The sequence below is a fragment of the Eschrichtius robustus genome, chromosome 18, assembly GCF_028021215.1.
Source record: "Eschrichtius robustus isolate mEscRob2 chromosome 18, mEscRob2.pri, whole genome shotgun sequence".
Classification (NCBI taxonomy): domain Eukaryota; kingdom Metazoa; phylum Chordata; class Mammalia; order Artiodactyla; family Eschrichtiidae; genus Eschrichtius; species Eschrichtius robustus.
In genome coordinates this window covers 1064433-1081186 of record NC_090841.1, presented here as the reverse complement: position 1 = coordinate 1081186, position 16754 = coordinate 1064433, and the positions used below count along the sequence as shown (strand labels likewise).

Here is a 16754-nt window from a genome sequence, read left to right as displayed (position 1 = left end):
TCTGCATCGGATGCACGAAGTCTTAACCACTGGACTGCCAAAGAAGTCCCATACCACTATATTCTTAAGAAAGAATGCTCCTCGCTCCACCTTACCTGTTTCACACTTGAGTACAAGGACCCACCATGTTTCTCATTTTATCTCCCAGGCAGCATTGCCCACCCAAGTGCCTTCTGAGCTTTAGCGGTCCTGACTGCAACCAGAAGCAAATTTTTAAAAAGAAAATTATATTCAGTGATTATGGAGGTCCTCTCCAGTAATTAAATTCTATGATTTTTATAAAATCATAAGCTGAAAATAATGATTTAAAGCTTAATTTTTGCCCATTTAAGGGTTCCTTATATTATCAACTTTCTTTTTTTTTTTTTTGAGTTTCTGTACTAGGTAGCTATTATTCTCTACGAGATTAAAACCTAAAATTAAGCAAGTCTAACGGTTTTGAATTTAGCATACTTACTTTTTAAAATATTTTTCCTACTTCCATAGTTAATAAATTCAGTCAGTGACAAAAGCAAAAAGCAAACAGTAACAACAACAAAACTTGGAAAACCTGTGCAAAAAGTGCAAAAGAAAAAGAAAATTACCTGTAATTCTTTACCCAAGGATGGCTATTGGTAACATTTTTTTTCAACAGACCCTTTTTTTTTTTTTTTTTTTAGCAGTTTTAGGTTCATGGCAAAATTGAGCAGAAAGTACAGAGTTCCCATGTACCCACTGCCCCTACACATGCACAGCCCACCCCACTATCAACAATGTCCACCAAAGTGGTGCATTTGTTGTGTCAATGTGGATGAACCCACATTGACACAACATACTCACTCCAAGTCCATAGGTTACCCTAGGGTTCACTCTTGGTGTTGTACATTCTGTGAGTTTTAACAAACGCATGATAGCATGTACCCAACATTATACCATCGTAAGAATGGTTTCCTGCCCTAAAAATCCTCTGTGTTCCACCTATGGAACTCCATCCCTGTAACTTGTGCCAATCCCTGACCTTTAGTGAAAAGGTCTATAGTCTTATATTTTCCAAAATGTCATATAGTTGGAATCATACTATGATTCCAAAGGCTGGGTAAACAGCCTTTTCAGATTGACTTTCTCCACTAACCAGTAAGCATTTAACATTCCTCCATGGCTTTTCTGGCTTGACAGCTCATTTCTTTTTAGCGCTGAGTAATATTCCATTGTCTGGATGCACCACAGTTTATTTATCCATTCACCCACAGAAGGGCATCTTGGTTGCTTCCAAGTTTTTGGCAGTTATGAATAAAGCTCCTGTAAACATCCATGTTCAGGTTTTTGTGTGGACATATTTTCAACTAATTTGGATAAATACCATGGATCAAAGTGAACTTTTGCATTTCCACTGGTAATGATGAGAGTTCCTGGTGTTCACATCTTCATCAGCATTTGGCGCTGTCAGTGTTTTGCAGTCTCACCACTTAATAGGTGTGTAGTGGTCTCTCCTTGCTATTTTACATTGTTAACATTTTGATGTATCAATATTTTTCCACAGAATGTCTTCAAATATTTATATCACCAATAAAAAATGTCTTGTTAGAAGTGAAGAAGAGATTCAGTAAAAAACTGGTGATATCTAGAAGAATAAAATCATCATTGAGGACTTCCCTAGTGGCGCAGTGGTTAAGAATCCGCCTGCCAATGCAGGCGACACGGGTTCAAGCCCTGGTCGGGGAAGATCCCACATACCACGGAGTAACTAAGCCCATGCGCCACAACTACTGAGCCTGTGCTCTAGAGCCTGCGAGCCACAACTACTAAGCCGGCATTCCACAACTAATGAGCCTGCTCTCTAGAGCCCATGAGCCACAACTACTGAACCCATGTGCCACAACTACTGAAGCCTGCATGCCTAGAGCCCATGCTCCGCAACAAGAGAAGCCACCGCAATGAGAAGCCCCTGCACCACAACTACAGAAAGGCCGCAAGCAGCAACGAAGACCCAAGGCAGCCAAAAATAAAAATAAATAAATTGAGAAAAAAAACCTGTTTAAATAAAAATCGTTATTGAGAATAGGTTCATCATCTCTGTTTTGTTGTTGTCAGATAGGTAAAAAGATTTTAAGATGAGATGCATACGGTGGAGACTAATATGTAGCTACAGAAGACTTGCGCTTTGGCTTCCTTCTACCCTAAAACAGAAATCATATCCAAGGATCTATCCATGGAAAAGTGGGACCCGGAATGACTGCATACTCATGACAGGTAGAGAAATTAAAAAAAAAAAAAAAAAAGACATGCTTATTTTTTATGTGTGATGTGATATAAAACGGTTGTGGGAAATGCTTTTGAGATGCCATATTTATGTCGATAAGAAAGTAATTTTGAATTCAGTTGTCATTTTTTAAATGTAATAAATAAGAATTGTAATCAGGGTTAGAGTCATCAAGCATGATAAGACAGAAAAGTTTTATCAGCTAATGCTTAGTGGTACTGTATAGCACAGGAACTATATTCAATATCTTGTGATAAACCATAATGGAAAAGAATATGAAAAAGAATATATGTGTAACTGAGTCACTTTGCTATACAGCAGAAATTAACACAACATTGTAAATCAACTATACTTCAATAAAATGAAAAAAAAAAACCCTAACGCTTAGTGGTAGTAACAAAAATTAGTCATTGTTATAGCATTGTGTGGAACTTTTAAGATTTTTTAAAATTAATTAATTTATTTATTATTTGGTTGCACCGGGTCTTAGTTGCGGCATGCAGACTCCTTAGTTGTGGCATGAGAACTCTTAGTTGTAGCATGTGTGTGGGATCTAGTTCCCTGACCAGGGATTGAACCTGGTCCCCCTGCATTGGGAGTGTGGACTCTTATTATCCACTGAGCCACGAGGGAAGTCCCTCAGATCTTTGATGTTCATTCCTTCCACAAATGTTAACTGAGTGATGCCAGATACTATGATAAGTGCAAGGGATAGAACAATGAATAAGACAGATATAATCCCTAGCCTCATAGAGAGTATAGTCTACACTCGATTAGAAAGATCTGACAAACACTAAAATGAACGAAAATGAATATGAATAAAATAATTACAGCTGAGTGCTCGGAAGGAATTAAACAGAGCTTCTTAACAGGGAATATCAGTGGAGACCTGTGCTACTGATCGTGGGAGACCTTTCTGAGCAAGTAACATTTAAATTGATATCTGCCCTAGGAGCAGCCATTAGAATAGCAAGGGGAATATTGTCCTAGACTGCCAGAAAAGCAAGAATTAAACCCATCCTAAGAAGTGGAGATGAGCAGGGTGGAGTGTAGTGGACCAAGGGAAGCAGTGACACCTCCTTAGCAGGCAGTGCCCAGCAAGAGCAGTTCAAGGAGGGTTTTGTAGGCCGTGCTGAGGAGTCTGAATTTTCTTTTCATGCCTGGAGAAGCCATAAAGAGGGTTTTTAAGTGAAAAAGTTATACAGTATGATGTGAATGTTAAGCAGATAACCCTGGCCACTTTGTGGAGGATGGCTCGAGGGCAGCAAGAGCAGAATTTGGGAAGCTGATTTGTGGTCTGGGCAAGAATTGGTGCTGCTGGCCTCAGCAGGGAGGTAGAGCGGTCAGTAGGTTACACTGAGATAGAAGGGTGTGGGGTGCAAATGCACACTGAAAGTTACTTCTAAGACGTAGGAGGGACTTCCCTGGCAGTCCAGTGGTTAGGACTCCAGGCTGCCACTGCTGATCCTACAAGCCGCACTGCGTGGCCAACAGAAAAAAATAAAAATAAAAAAAAGACTTAGAATCTAGTTTAAAGCTTAGACGCAAAGACTTTCTGATATTAAAGTGTTAGCAAATCTGATCAATTTTGTTCAAGAAAAGATGAGAAGATTCACACACACAAAAAGCTATCTATCAAGAAGAGCAGCTGATAGGAGAACAAGAAAGTAATCCTAATTTGAATTGACTGGATTTTTGAAAGAAATATAGTCCAAACTTTTGTAAGTAAAACGTTATTGAGCGTTCTACTTATGAGTGCTTTTTACTTTCTTTTTCCACAAACTTGGAAAAACAGCTGTTAGGAATACATTAATGCTTCTGAATACAAATAAATGACTGTTATTTGTAACTAATTTCAAAGCTGTCCAAGTTCTGTTTTTCTAATTTAATTATTTTCATATAATACCATAATAGTTCTTTATAATACTAGAAATAAACTTGAAGCGTGTTTTCTTTCATTTTGTTCTTGTTTTATGTGTTTTTCAGTTAACCGAGCTGCCCTGGAGTCGCCCAGCTGCCCAGGTGTATATACAGGATCACCCAACTGCCCAGGTATCTATCTATCTATCTATCTACCTATCGTCACCCAGATGCCCAGGTGTATATACAGGATCACCCAGCTGCCCAGGTATCTATCTATCTATCTGTCTATCTATCTATCTATCGTCACCCAGTTGCCCAGGTGTATATACAAGATCACCCAGCTGCCCAGGTATCTATCTATCTATCTACCTACCTATCGTCGCCCAGCTGCCCAGGTGTATATACAGGACCACCCAGCTGCCCAGGTATCTATCTATCTATCTATCTATCTATCTATCTATCTATCTATCTATCTATCTATCTATCTATCGTCGCCCAGCTGCCCAGGTGTATATACAGGATCACCCAGCTGCCCAGGTATCTATCTAACTATCTATTGTCGCCCAGCTGCCCAGGTGTCCCGGAAAAAGACCTGGGGCGGCGGGACCTGACGGGCGTGGCGCGGCTCTTTGGGTGGCCAGTGGGGCAGGGCTCCCAGTCCCACCCTAGGACACACGGGCCCCCGCCTGCAAGGCGCAGGCCCCGCCGCAGGCCCCGCCGGACGTCCCCCCGCCGGCGGAGGAGGGGGCCGAGGGGCAGCCAGCAGACGCGATGTGAGAAGCGGGAGGCAGGCTGCGCAGCCCGAGGGCAGAGCGGCGGCCGCCGTGCAGGTGCGGGAGCGCGAAGCCGCGGACGAGGCCGGACCCGGGGAGCTCGCGTCCCGCAGCCTGCGTCCCGGGCGCGGACCGGCTGCAGCAGCGGGGCCCGAGGTGAGTGTGCAGCCTCGGCCCGTTTCGGAAACGTGCCGGTGGAGGGCGGGAGGCCCGGCTCGGGAGAGGGGGCTCGGGCTCTAGAGACCCCCGGCCGGCGCGCGCCGCGGGGCGGGAGCCAGTCTGGGAGGCCTGGGGTCCGGGCCGCGGCCGGGGAGGCGGGGGCCGGCCGGGGGCGGGGTTGGGGGGACGAGCTCCGCGGGGGCCGGTTGGGGGGCCGGCCGGTGGGCGGTGGCTGCAGAGCCTCCGGGGGCCCGGGCCGGGGGCCGACCCACGGTGAGCGGCTGGATCTCAGGTGAGGGGGATGGACGGTGCCAGCCCCCGACCTCGGCCTGCACGTTGAGCCCTCGACCCTCTCCCTCACGCCCCCTGCCCGGCGCTAGGTCACTGCCCACCCAGTCCTGCCCCCGGAGCTGCGGCCCCTGGGCCTGCTGCGCTGGGAGCGCCCTCAGGACGGTCTTCTGGGTCCGCCTTCCCCGCAGGAGGGTAGAGAGTAGAAGGCCTTTCCGCGGCTCCAGGATCCTTCCAGGCGGTCCGGGGGCTGGCCGTCCTCTGGAGTCGGTGCGGAGGTGTGGGCAGAGTTCTGCTGTAGGTCAGCCCAGGGACTTAACGAAGCGCTAGAAACTTCGTCTCGAACCGAAAGACTTCGTTCGGGATCAGACTGCAGGCCCGAGCGATGCGTCTTGCCGCCCCTTTTCACAGGGATCGCTGGGAGGAATGATCCTCCTCCTGGGTGTCTCGCAGGCCTCCCACACCACCTATCGTGGACCACAGGACCCTCTGTCCCCTGATGACACCTGTCCCTTCTTCCCGGCTTGGTGGCCACGGTGGATCCCCTCTGCCCTGGATGCTGTGAGTTTAATGCTGGCGGGGGAAGCAGAGGACGGGAGGGACCGGAAGCAGGCTCCCGGGGTCAGCTTTCTTGCTCTGCATCGTCCTGGTCTTAGGGGCCTGAACAGCACCCCATCTGTGAGAGCTCCAGGCACCTACAGAGCCGCGGGCCCCCGCCCCTGGCTGCTGGGTCGTGCGCTGCATGGTCCTTGGCGCCATCTTGCCTGTGGCCGAGCATCTTCCCTGACCACAACGACATGAAGCGGGAAGTCAGCCACAGAAAAAGAAATGAGGAGAAAATCATTACATGGAGACTAAACAACATGCGACTAAAAAAAGCCAGTGGGTAAACGAGGAAATCAAAAAGGGAATTAAAAAGTACCTTAAGTAAGAGTTTCTATAAAATTCTACTTTTTATACATTATTAGTTGAAGTGCATAGTACATTGTGTCGGTTTAATCAAAGTTAGCAATGTAATTCATATTTCATTGGTTAAAAAATGTCTAACACTTAGCTTTATGGGCCTAGAAATTTTTCAATTAAAACTTATTTACATATTTTTGTTGCAGAGTAATATCATAGGATGGTCGCCAGCAGACTTTTAAGAACAAATATATATTACACTAGGATAAAATTCTATGGGGGAAGTAGAAAGGAAATGAAGTTCAAGTGAGAAAAATGAATCATGTAAAATTTCCTACTACTGAAGAATTTCTTGTTCATGTACTTTTTAAATTTTTATTTATTTATTTATTTATTTATTTATTTTGGCTGCGTTGGGTCTCCGTTGCTGTGCGCGGGCTTTCTCTAGTTGAGGCGAGCAGGGGCTACTCTTCATTGCGGTGCGTGGGCTTCTCATTGCGGTGGCTTCTCTTGTTGCGGAGCATGGGCTCTAGAACACGCAGACTTCAGTAGTTGTGGCACGCGCACTCAGTAGTTGTGGCTCACGGACTCTAGGGAGCACGGGCTTCAGTAGTTGTGGCGCACGGGCTTAGTTGCTCCGCGGCATGTGGGATCTTCCTGGACCAGGGCTCGAACACATGTCCCCTGCATTGGCAGGCGGATTCTTAACCGCTGCGCCACCAGGGAAGCCTGACAATACAGTATTTAGATGCCATTGAACACATTAATAAAACTGATTTAAGATTTGTATTTTTAATGGACATATTTGCACTACACAGAAATTATGTTAGATGTCACTTTATATGTGTAAAAGGGTTTATAGTTCATCAAAATCTTTCTAGAAAGTATGTGAGCAAAAGTTTAAAGACTGTTGTTTGAAGGTCCAGCTGAAACATTACTCCCTCGGTCGAGTTTCCCCTACCCTTTTCCCCTCCTCTTCTGCAGAACTTTGCTACAGCGAAGAAAATACTGTAATGTAGGTGGAAATATTTGTTGTCTACAGGTCTTCTCCCTGTTCTCTTGGGGGGCAGGAATGATAGGTTATTTATCTTTGTATTCCCATGCGCGTTGTAGCTATAGATGCAGAACATATACTTACTAATTTAATTCTATTATATAGTTCATAAAAATTTTCCTAATATAGGGCATGTCCTAGAGTTTAAAGTGGGAATAGGTTATAGCATGTCTCTGGGGAAATATGCATTTTAATCCCCAAATGCACTGACAAAATGTCTGGTTCTACCTAGAGAAACTGAATTGAAACCAAGTAAATGGCCCCAAGCCATCTGCAATATAGTCCAGTGGGCCTCTCTTACAGAAACATCGGGAAAGCTAAGTGAAGATGTAAGAGTTATTTGGAACTAATTGGCTTAAGAAACAAAATCTTTTGTTGTTTTCAGAAAAAAACCTGGAGGCCAGTTAGTATTGCAAGTGGGGAATGGGGAGGAAGCTGGTGTGGTAGTGACCAGTGTATAATGTAGCAAATATCAGATCGTGTAATAATCAGACGGTTGGAGAAAACTTAATGACTTTGTTTAAATAAACTAAGGGGACATGTTTGCTTTGAATCGCTTCCAAATTCTGAGTAGGTTAATAATTTTCTTCTCTCCATCACTGCGTGGAAGAAAAAAGCTGCTTAATCATGGTGGCACCCAATTTTGGCTTACCATTAAGGATGAACACTTTTTTTTTTTTTTTTTTTTTGAGCACGAAGCATGTGGGATCCACCAGGGATCGAACCCGCGCCCCCTGCATTGGAAGTGTGGAGTCTTAACCACTCGACCGCCAGGGAGGTCCCTAGAATGAACCCTATTTCACTTCTTTATTTTACGTCTTTCTTTTCCTTCCTCCTGTTTTTTCTTTCTTTCCTTTAAAATTAGGTAAATTAGACATTAAGACATCAATCGGAACCCTCTTCACAAATCTTTCAAGTCCAAATTATTAATATAATAATATTCTGTATTTGATTCTATGCTTACACAGGTATGTTTACATAAACATTTATACTCTTAAAATACAAAATGGAATCGTATTATTTATCACTCTCACATTGGCTTTTTCAGTTAATGATATGGTACAGACATGTTCCAGATCAGTACAAGTAGGTCCACCTAATCCTTTTTTTATATATAAATTTATTTATTTATCTATTTATTTTTGGCTGCATTGGGTCCTTGTACGTGCTTTTCTCTCTAGTTGCGGCGGGGTCTACTCTTCGTTGCAGTGCTCGGGCTTCTCATTGTGGTGGATCCTTTTGTTGGGAGCAAGGGCTCTAGGCAGGCTGGCTTCAGTAGCTGTGGCACGTGGGCTCAGTAATTGTGGCTCGCGGGCTCTAGAGCGCAGGCTCAGTGGTTGCGGCGCACGGGCTTAGTTGCTCCGCGGCATGTTAGATCTTCCCGGACCAGGGCTCGAACCCGTGTCTCCTGCATTGGCAGGCGGGTTCTTAACCACTGCGCCACCAGGGAAGCCCCCCACCTAATCCTTTTTGATTGCTGCTTAGTAGTCTACAGTATTGCTATGTGGTACTGCCTTGGTTCCCTCATTTGTAATCGTTAAAGGAAAAAACCATAGGCCCAAAATGGCATCACTTGTGCTAAAGCCTAGATTTAACGCCTAATCTAATTACAGTTTCAACCTTCCCCAGAAATGTAATCTTAACCAGACAGTTTGGAATTTTCTGGTTGGCACCAATGAAGTAATCCCATCCTCACCCCCACCCCTCCCCCTGCCCCCAACCAAGAGGAAGGAGAGGCAGTCTGCATGACAAAACCCTTGCCCAGTCCTTTATCCCAAAAAATGATGTCCTGGCCCCAAATAACCCTTTCTTTTCTTTTGCTAATGACTTCCTTGCCCCACCCTCCAGCTTATAAAAACCTTCCATTCTGTACAGCTCCTCGGAGGGCCCTTCTATCTGCTAGAAGGGATGCTGCCCGCTTCATGAATCTTTGAATAAAGCCAATTAGCTCTCCAAACTTAGTTGAATTTTGTTTTAAACACAAGTTAGGTGTGATGATAGTACTGACCACATGGGGTTGTAATGAGAGTTGGAAGCTTTGATATACGTGAAGAACTTAGTATTGTCCTGGCACACGGGATGTGAACTGCGGAAGTTAGGGAGAAATACCCTGTAGTTCCGCCTCCTTCTTCATGGCTAATAGTAGATATTCTGCAGTAAGTATATTCCCTAATTTGTAATTATTTGTATATTAATTACTGCTTAGGGTATTTTCAGTTTTTTTACAATCACAAATTTAGCTGCATTAGGCATCCTGAAACAAAAATCTTACAATTTTTAACTTCTTAACAATTTTTTGCTTCTTAAATAACAATAAAAACTGTTAACAACCAGTGCTGATGAAGTATGAGAAAAAGAGTTACACTCATGTACTAATAGTTGGAATACAAACTGGTAGATGAATACAAATATCTGTTAGAGTTAAAATTTGCATATACTATGATCTCATTCTTTTTTAAAATTTTTTTTGAAAATTAAAAAAAATATGGAACGCTTCACAAATTTGCATGTCATCCTTGCACAGGGGCCATGCTAATCGTCTCTGTACCGTTCCAATTTTAGTACATGTGCTGCTGAAATGAGCAATGATCGCTCATTCTAACTTTAGGACTCTAATCTACAGAAACAGATATAGACTAATTTTCAAAAATTCAGATATGTATTAGGTTTTATGTACTAAATCAAATATTTATGAGAAAACTTTTTAAAGCTAATCCAAATGCATTTTTTCTTTTGTCAAAGCGGAATATTAACTTGGGTCATGTGGACAAAATATGTCCTATCAGTAAACAAAGGATGTTGTGGTCATAAAGCCCTCAGGGATGGCATCCCCACTCCCATCCCAAGGTGTGCCCTGAGGGGATTCAGGAGGGCGAAAACAGGATACTGGCCCTGGATAGTTAAGATGCATGTCAAAAGAATGGTTTCAGGGGCGACTTCCCTGGTGATCCGGTGGGTAAGACCTCGAGCTCCCAATGCAAGGAGCCAGGTTTCATCCCTGGTTGGGGAACTAGATCCCGCACGCCACAACTAAGAGTACGCATGCCGCAACCAAGACCCGGTGCGGCCAAAATAAATAAATAAATTTATTAATTAAAAGAGTGGTTTCAGAGAATTAAAAGAATTAAAACCATTAAAAGAATGGTTTCCGAGACTTCCCTGGTGGTTAGGACTCCGGGCTTCTACTGCTGGGGGCGAGGGTTCGATCCCTGGCTGGGGAACTAAGATCCTATATGCTGCTCAGCCAAAAAAAAACCTTTCCTAGTAAATCTGAGAATTATAGCAATTAGTAGATACTAGGTAAGAAACTGTAAACCTCTCTTACTTGACTGACTACTCATCAATGCTTTTAAGTTCTTTCTCTTCTTTTGAAAAAATTGCATGCCTTTTCTTGACTTAGAAAATCCCTTATCTGCAAAAATAAGCCTCTAAATAGGACAATCCATGATTAAATGAGCAGACAAGAATAAAATATTATATGTACCAAAACCACTAAATGTTCTAAGATCCGTGCGATGAGGTTATTTTATGGGAAAAATTACATATGACACAATCCATTAATTCTGGAAAAGTCTGAAACACACAGTCTTCGTGATAAAATTTACTCTTTAGAAAATAGCATTACAGAGAAGTTCTTCTATGTTATATCCTTTACACGTTGGACTTTGAGAATTAATTAAAAGGCGTAGAAGAGACACAGATTTTCAAAAACTTTATTGTTGCTGGCTAGAGAGGCCCTCATTCCATCTAACAAGTACAAATCATGCTTAGAATTTTAAAGACTCTTTTGAAACCCTCCTCATGATGTATTTTGATTAGTGACATAGAAGCTGAAAAGGGTTACAGAGAGGTTAAAACCCTTGCCGTTCACATAGCTAATTGGTGTTGCTAATAGTCATTTTTTATTTCAATGAAAAGGAACTCTAGAACAAACCGTCTAGACTTGTATACTATTTGATAACCCTTCCTAGGTCGTTCCTCTGTATCCTACATTAGGAAAATTGCAGCAGTTTACTGAGCAGCGACTCTGGCCCAGAGAATTGATGAGGAAAACCTCACGCTAGCAGCCATTATTTATGGCTAGGCTGGAAGCAGCATGACTTTGGTCCCAGGGGTAAGAAACTTGATGTAGAAGGGATTTCACTTGACAGCTGAGATGTCATTCTCTCCTCTGATATCCTCTCTAACTACTGTGGGGAGATACTACAACCCCTGAGGAAATGAAGTAAGCTAGCATCTTGTTAACCAGGAGTGTCTCAAAATGGACAAAAATAATTTGCGTTGCAGAGATCAGCATTTGGGTGATCAGAAATTGCCTGCAGTTGAACTTGCTGCTTTCTTGATGCAAAGGAGCTAGAAAAAGACAATAAATCATACCTGCGTTTCTGTTAAGATGGGGAACTAGCATAGGATGCTGGCTTCCCTCACCACTAAAATCAATTTTGGAAGAATTTTGTCATAAAAATTTTGTTAAAATATTACTGGGGTGGTCTTGGCACCCCTGTAAATCACTTGACAGCACTGGGGAGGGCTTATTTCTGGGCTATTTATTCCACTGTTTATAGGTCTGTCTTTAAGCCAGTACCACACTGCTTTAATTACTATAGTTTACAGTAAGTTTTGAAATTAGGAGCTGTGAGTCCTCCAGCTTTCTTCATTTTCAAGATGACTTTGGCTTTGGGATCCCTGGAGATTCCATATGAATTTTAGGATGGATTTTCTTTTTCTTTTCCTTTCTTTTTTTTTTTTGGCCACGTGGCATGCAGGATCTTATGTCCCCCACCAGGGGTCGAACCTGTACCCGCTGCAATGGAAGTGTAGCATCTTAACCACTGGACTGCCAGGGAGGTCCCAGGATGGATTTTCTATTTCTGCAAAATCATTGTTGGGATTTTGATGGAGATTGCATCGAGCCTGTAGACCACTTTGGGTGATATTGTCATTAACAATATTGTCTTCCAATGAACACAGGATATGTTTCCATTTATTTGGGTCTGCTTTAATTTCTCACAGCAATATTATGTAGTTTTCATTGTATGTCTTTCATCTCCTTGGTTAAGTTAATTCCTAATTCCTTAGCATTGTATTTGTCTTTGATGCTCTTGTGAATGGAATTATGTTTCTTAATTTCCTTTTTTGTTTGCTTATTATTAGTGTATAGAAAAGTAACTGATTTTTTTGTGTGATTTTGTGTCCTACTACTTTCCTGAATCGGTCTGTAAGCCTTGTTCCTGATTTGAGAGGAAAAGTTTTGAGTATGATGGGTTAAAACCCCATTTAGCTGTGGGGTTTTCATGAATGACTTTTATTACGTTGAGGTAGTTTCCTTCTACTCCTAGTTTATCAACATTTTTTCTTTTTTGGCTGCACCAGGTCTTAGTTGCTGCATGTGCAATCTTTGTTGAGGAATGTGGCCTCTTTTAGTTGCGGCATGCAGGATCTAGTTCCCTGACCACGGATTGAACCCGGGCCCCCTGCATTGGGAGCGCAGAGTCTTAACCGCTGGACCAACAGGGAAGTCCCCTTGTCAACTATTTTTATCATAAAGAGATCTTGAATTTTGTCAAGTGCTTTTTCTGCATCAATTGAGATGATGGAGTGCTATTTTCTCTTCATTCTTTTGATTTTAAAATTTTAAAAACTTTAAATCCGAATTCAGTTTGCTAGTATTGAGTATTTTTGCATCAATGTTCATAAAGGATATTGAGCTTTAGTTTTCTTTTCTTGTAGTGTCCTTGTCTGGCTTTGATATCAGATTATGGTAGCCTCATAGAATGAATTAAGAAGTGTTTCCTTCTCTTCAATTTTTTGGAAGGGTTTGATAAGGATCGATGTTATTTCTTCTTTAAATGTTTGGTGGAGGGGCTTACCTGGTGGCTCAGTGGTTAAGAATCTGCCTGCCAGTGCAGGGGACATGGGTTCGAGCCCTGGTCCGGGAAGATCCCACATGCAGCGGAGCAACTAAGCCTATGTACCACAACTACTGAGCCTGTGCTCTAGAGCCCGCAAGCCACAACTACTGAAGCCCACGTGACACAGCTACTGAAGCTCACGCACCTAGAGCCTGTGCTCCACAACAAGAGAAGCCACCGCGAGGAGAAGCCCGTGCACCTCAATGAAGAGTAGCCCCCACTCGCCGCAACTAGAGAAAACCTGCGCACAGCAACGAAGACCCAACGCAGCCAAAAAATAAATAAATAAACAAGCAAACAAATAAATTAATAAAATAAATCTATTAAAAAAAAATGTTTGGTGGAAATCACCAGTAAAGACATCTGGTCCTGGGCTTTTTTTTATTGCAAGGTTTTTGATTACTGAGTCAACCACTCTATTAGGAGGTCTAATCAGATTTTCTATTTCTTCATGATTCAGTTGTCATAGATTGTGTATTTCTAGGAATTTATTCATTTCATCTAGGTTATCCACCTTGTTGGTGTACAATTGTTTGTACGATACTCTTATAATTCTTTTCTTTTAAAAATTAATTAATTAATTAATTTTATTTTTGGTTGTGTTGGGTCTTCGTTTCTGTGCGAGGGCTTTCTCTAGTTGTGGCAAGTGGGGGCCACTCTTCATCGTGGTGTGCGGGCCTCTCACCATCGTGGCCTCTCTCGTTGCGGGGCACAGGCTCCAGATGCACAGGCTCAGTAATTGTGGCTCACGGGCCCAGCTGCTCCGCGGCATGTGGGATTTTCCCAGACCAGGGCTCGAACCCGGGTCCCCTGCATTAGCAGGCAGATTCTCAACCACTGCACCACCAGGGAAGCCCAAATTCTTTTTAATTTCTTAAAATCAATAGTAATGTCCCCATTTACATCTCTGATTTTAGTAGTTTGTCTTCTCCATTTAAAAAAATAATCTTATTGAAGGAGATTTATTTGTTTATTTATTTATTTGGCTGCACCTTGATGCACATGGGATCTTAGTTCCCCAAACTTAGTTCCCCGACCAGGGATTGAACCCACCACATGCCCTGCATTGGAAGTATGGTGTCTTAACCACTAGACCACCAGGGAAGTCCCATGTCTTCTCTCTTTTTTGCTTAGTAAATTATCTAACCATTTGTCAAGTTTGTTGATCTTTTCAAAGAACCAACTTTTGGGTTTTTTGATTTCCCTGTTGTTTTTCTATTCTCTATTTCATTGATCTCTTCTCTAATCTTTGCTATGTCCTTCCTTCTGCTAAGTTTGGGGTTCATTTGGTCTTCTTTTTCTAGTTACTTATGGCATATAATTAGGTTAGTGATTTCAGACCTCTGTTCGTTTTTACTATAGGCATTTAGGGCTATAAGGTTTCCTCCTAGCACTGCTTTTGCTGTATTCTATAAGTTTTGGTGTGTTGTGTCTTTATTTTTATTTGTCTCAGTGTATATTCTAATTTCCCTTGTGAGTCCTTCTGTGACCCTTTGACCCTTTAAGAGTGTGGTGTTTTTTGTTTGTTTGTTTTTTATAAATTTATTTATTTATTTTTGGCTGCATTGGGTCTTCGTTGCTGCGTGCGGGCTTTCTCTAGTTGCAGCAAGCAGGGGCTACTCTTCGTTGTGGTGCATGAGCTTCTCACTGTGGTGGCTTCTCTTGTTGCGGAGCACAGGCTCTAGGCACACGGGCTTCAGTAGTTGTGGCACGTGGGCTTCAGTAGTTGTGGCTCGCAGGCTCTAGAGCGCAGGCTCAGTAGTTGTGACGCACGGGCTTAGTTGCTCCGCAGCATGTGGGATCTTCCCGGACCAGGGCTCAAACCCGTGTCCCCTGAATTGGCAGGCAGACTCTCAACCACTGCACCACCAGGGAAGTCCCAAGAGTGTGGTGTTTAATTTCCACATATTTGTAATTTTTTTTTCTTTTTCTTTTTTGCTGCATCGCGTGGCTTGTGGGATCTTATTTCCCACCCCCCCCACCCCCCCAGGGATTGAACCCCTGCCCCCTTCAGTGGAAGCGCAGAGTCCTAACCACTGGATCGCCAGGGAATTTCCTCTAGTTTTCTTAATAGATGTGAAAGGTGGTATCTCATGTGGTTTTCATGTGCATTTCCCTAATAGTGTTGTTGAGCATCTTTCATGTGCTTGTTGGCCATTTGTACATCTTCTTTGTAGAAATGTCTATTCAAGTCCTTTGCCCATTTTTTAATTCGATTGTTTCCCTGTTGTTGAATTTTAGGAGTTCTCTATATATTGCAGATTATAATCCCTTATCAGATATGTGATTTGCAAATATTTTCTCCCACTCTGTGGGTTGCCTTTTTACTCTGTTGATAGAGTCCTTTGATGTGCAAAAGCTTACTTTTTTTTTTTTTTTAAATCTTAATGTTGAAATTACTGCCCTTTATTTTATTTTATTTTTTTTAATATTTATTTATTTATTTATGACTGTGTTGGGTCTTCATCTCTGCGCGAGGGCTCTCTCCAGTTGTGGCAAGTGGGGACCACTCTTCATCGCAGTGCGCAGGCCTCTCACTATCGCGGCCTCTCTTGTTGCGGAGCACAGGCTCCAGACGCGCAGGCTCAGCAATTGTGGCTCACGGGCCCAGCTGCTCCGCGGCATGTGGGATCCTCCCAGACCAGGGCCCGAACCCGTGTCCCCTGCATCGGCAGGCAGACTCTCAACCACTGCGCCACCAGGGAAGCCCAAGCTTACTTTTTTATGAAGTTTGATTTGTCTATGTTTTCTTTTGTTGCCTGTGCCTTTGGTGTCATGTACAAGAAATCATTGCCAAATTCAAGGTCATAAATATTTAGCCCTATGTTTTTTTTCTAACAGATTTATAATTTTATCTCTTACATTTAAGTCTTTGATCCTCTTTGAGTCAAACTTCGTATATGGTATTAGGTAAGGATCCAACTTCATTCTTTTCCCTGTGAATATCTGGTTTTGCCACCACCATTTGCTGAAGACTGGAAGATGAAAACATCTTTCCATTTGTTTGTGTCTTTTTAAATTTTTTCAGCAATGTTGTGTAGTTTTCAGTGAAAATGTCTTTTACCTCCTTGGTTAAATTTATTCCTAAGTATTTTATTATTTTTTATGATCTTATAAATGAAATTGATTTCTTAATTTCTTTTTCAGATTGTTCTTTTTTTTTTTTTGGCCATGCTGGTGTGAGGATCTTAGTTCCCAACCAGGGATCAGACCGGTTGCAATGGAAGCATGGAGTCCTAGCCACTGGACTGCCGGGGAATTCCCTGCTCATTTTTAATGTTTAGAAATGCAATTGATTTTTGTGTGTTGATTTTGTATCTTGAAATTTTACTGAATTAGCCTTAACAGTTGTTTTTTTCCCCCCATGGAATCTTTAGGGCTTATTTCATATAAAATTGTGTTATCTATGAACAAAGATTGTTTTACTTCTTTTCCAGTCTGGATGCCTTTTTTTTCTTATTCTTGCCTCCAATGCTATGCTGAATAAAAGTGGAGGAAACTGAATCCTCATCTTATTTTTGTTCTTAGGGGAAAAGCTTTAAATTTTTCACCATTGAGTTGTT

The 16754-nt window shown here is 42.5% G+C and overlaps 1 protein-coding gene and 1 non-coding gene across 4 annotated transcripts in view; one reads left to right on the top strand and one right to left on the bottom strand.

The window, feature by feature from the left end:
• Window positions 1-5733: 5733 nt before the first annotated feature.
• Window positions 5734-16754, top strand: part of ZMYM5 (zinc finger MYM-type containing 5) — a 78665-nt gene continuing 67644 nt past the window's right edge. For all 3 annotated transcript variants that reach the window (XM_068526859.1, XM_068526860.1, XM_068526861.1), the window contains exon 1: window positions 5734-5883. The gene's annotated coding sequence lies outside the window, so the exon portion shown is untranslated. The remainder of the gene's footprint in view (window positions 5884-16754) is intronic.
• LOC137752300 (U6 spliceosomal RNA) lies at window positions 9759-9865 on the bottom strand. Its single transcript, XR_011071144.1, has one exon. It is a non-coding gene; the product is annotated as a U6 spliceosomal RNA (small nuclear RNA).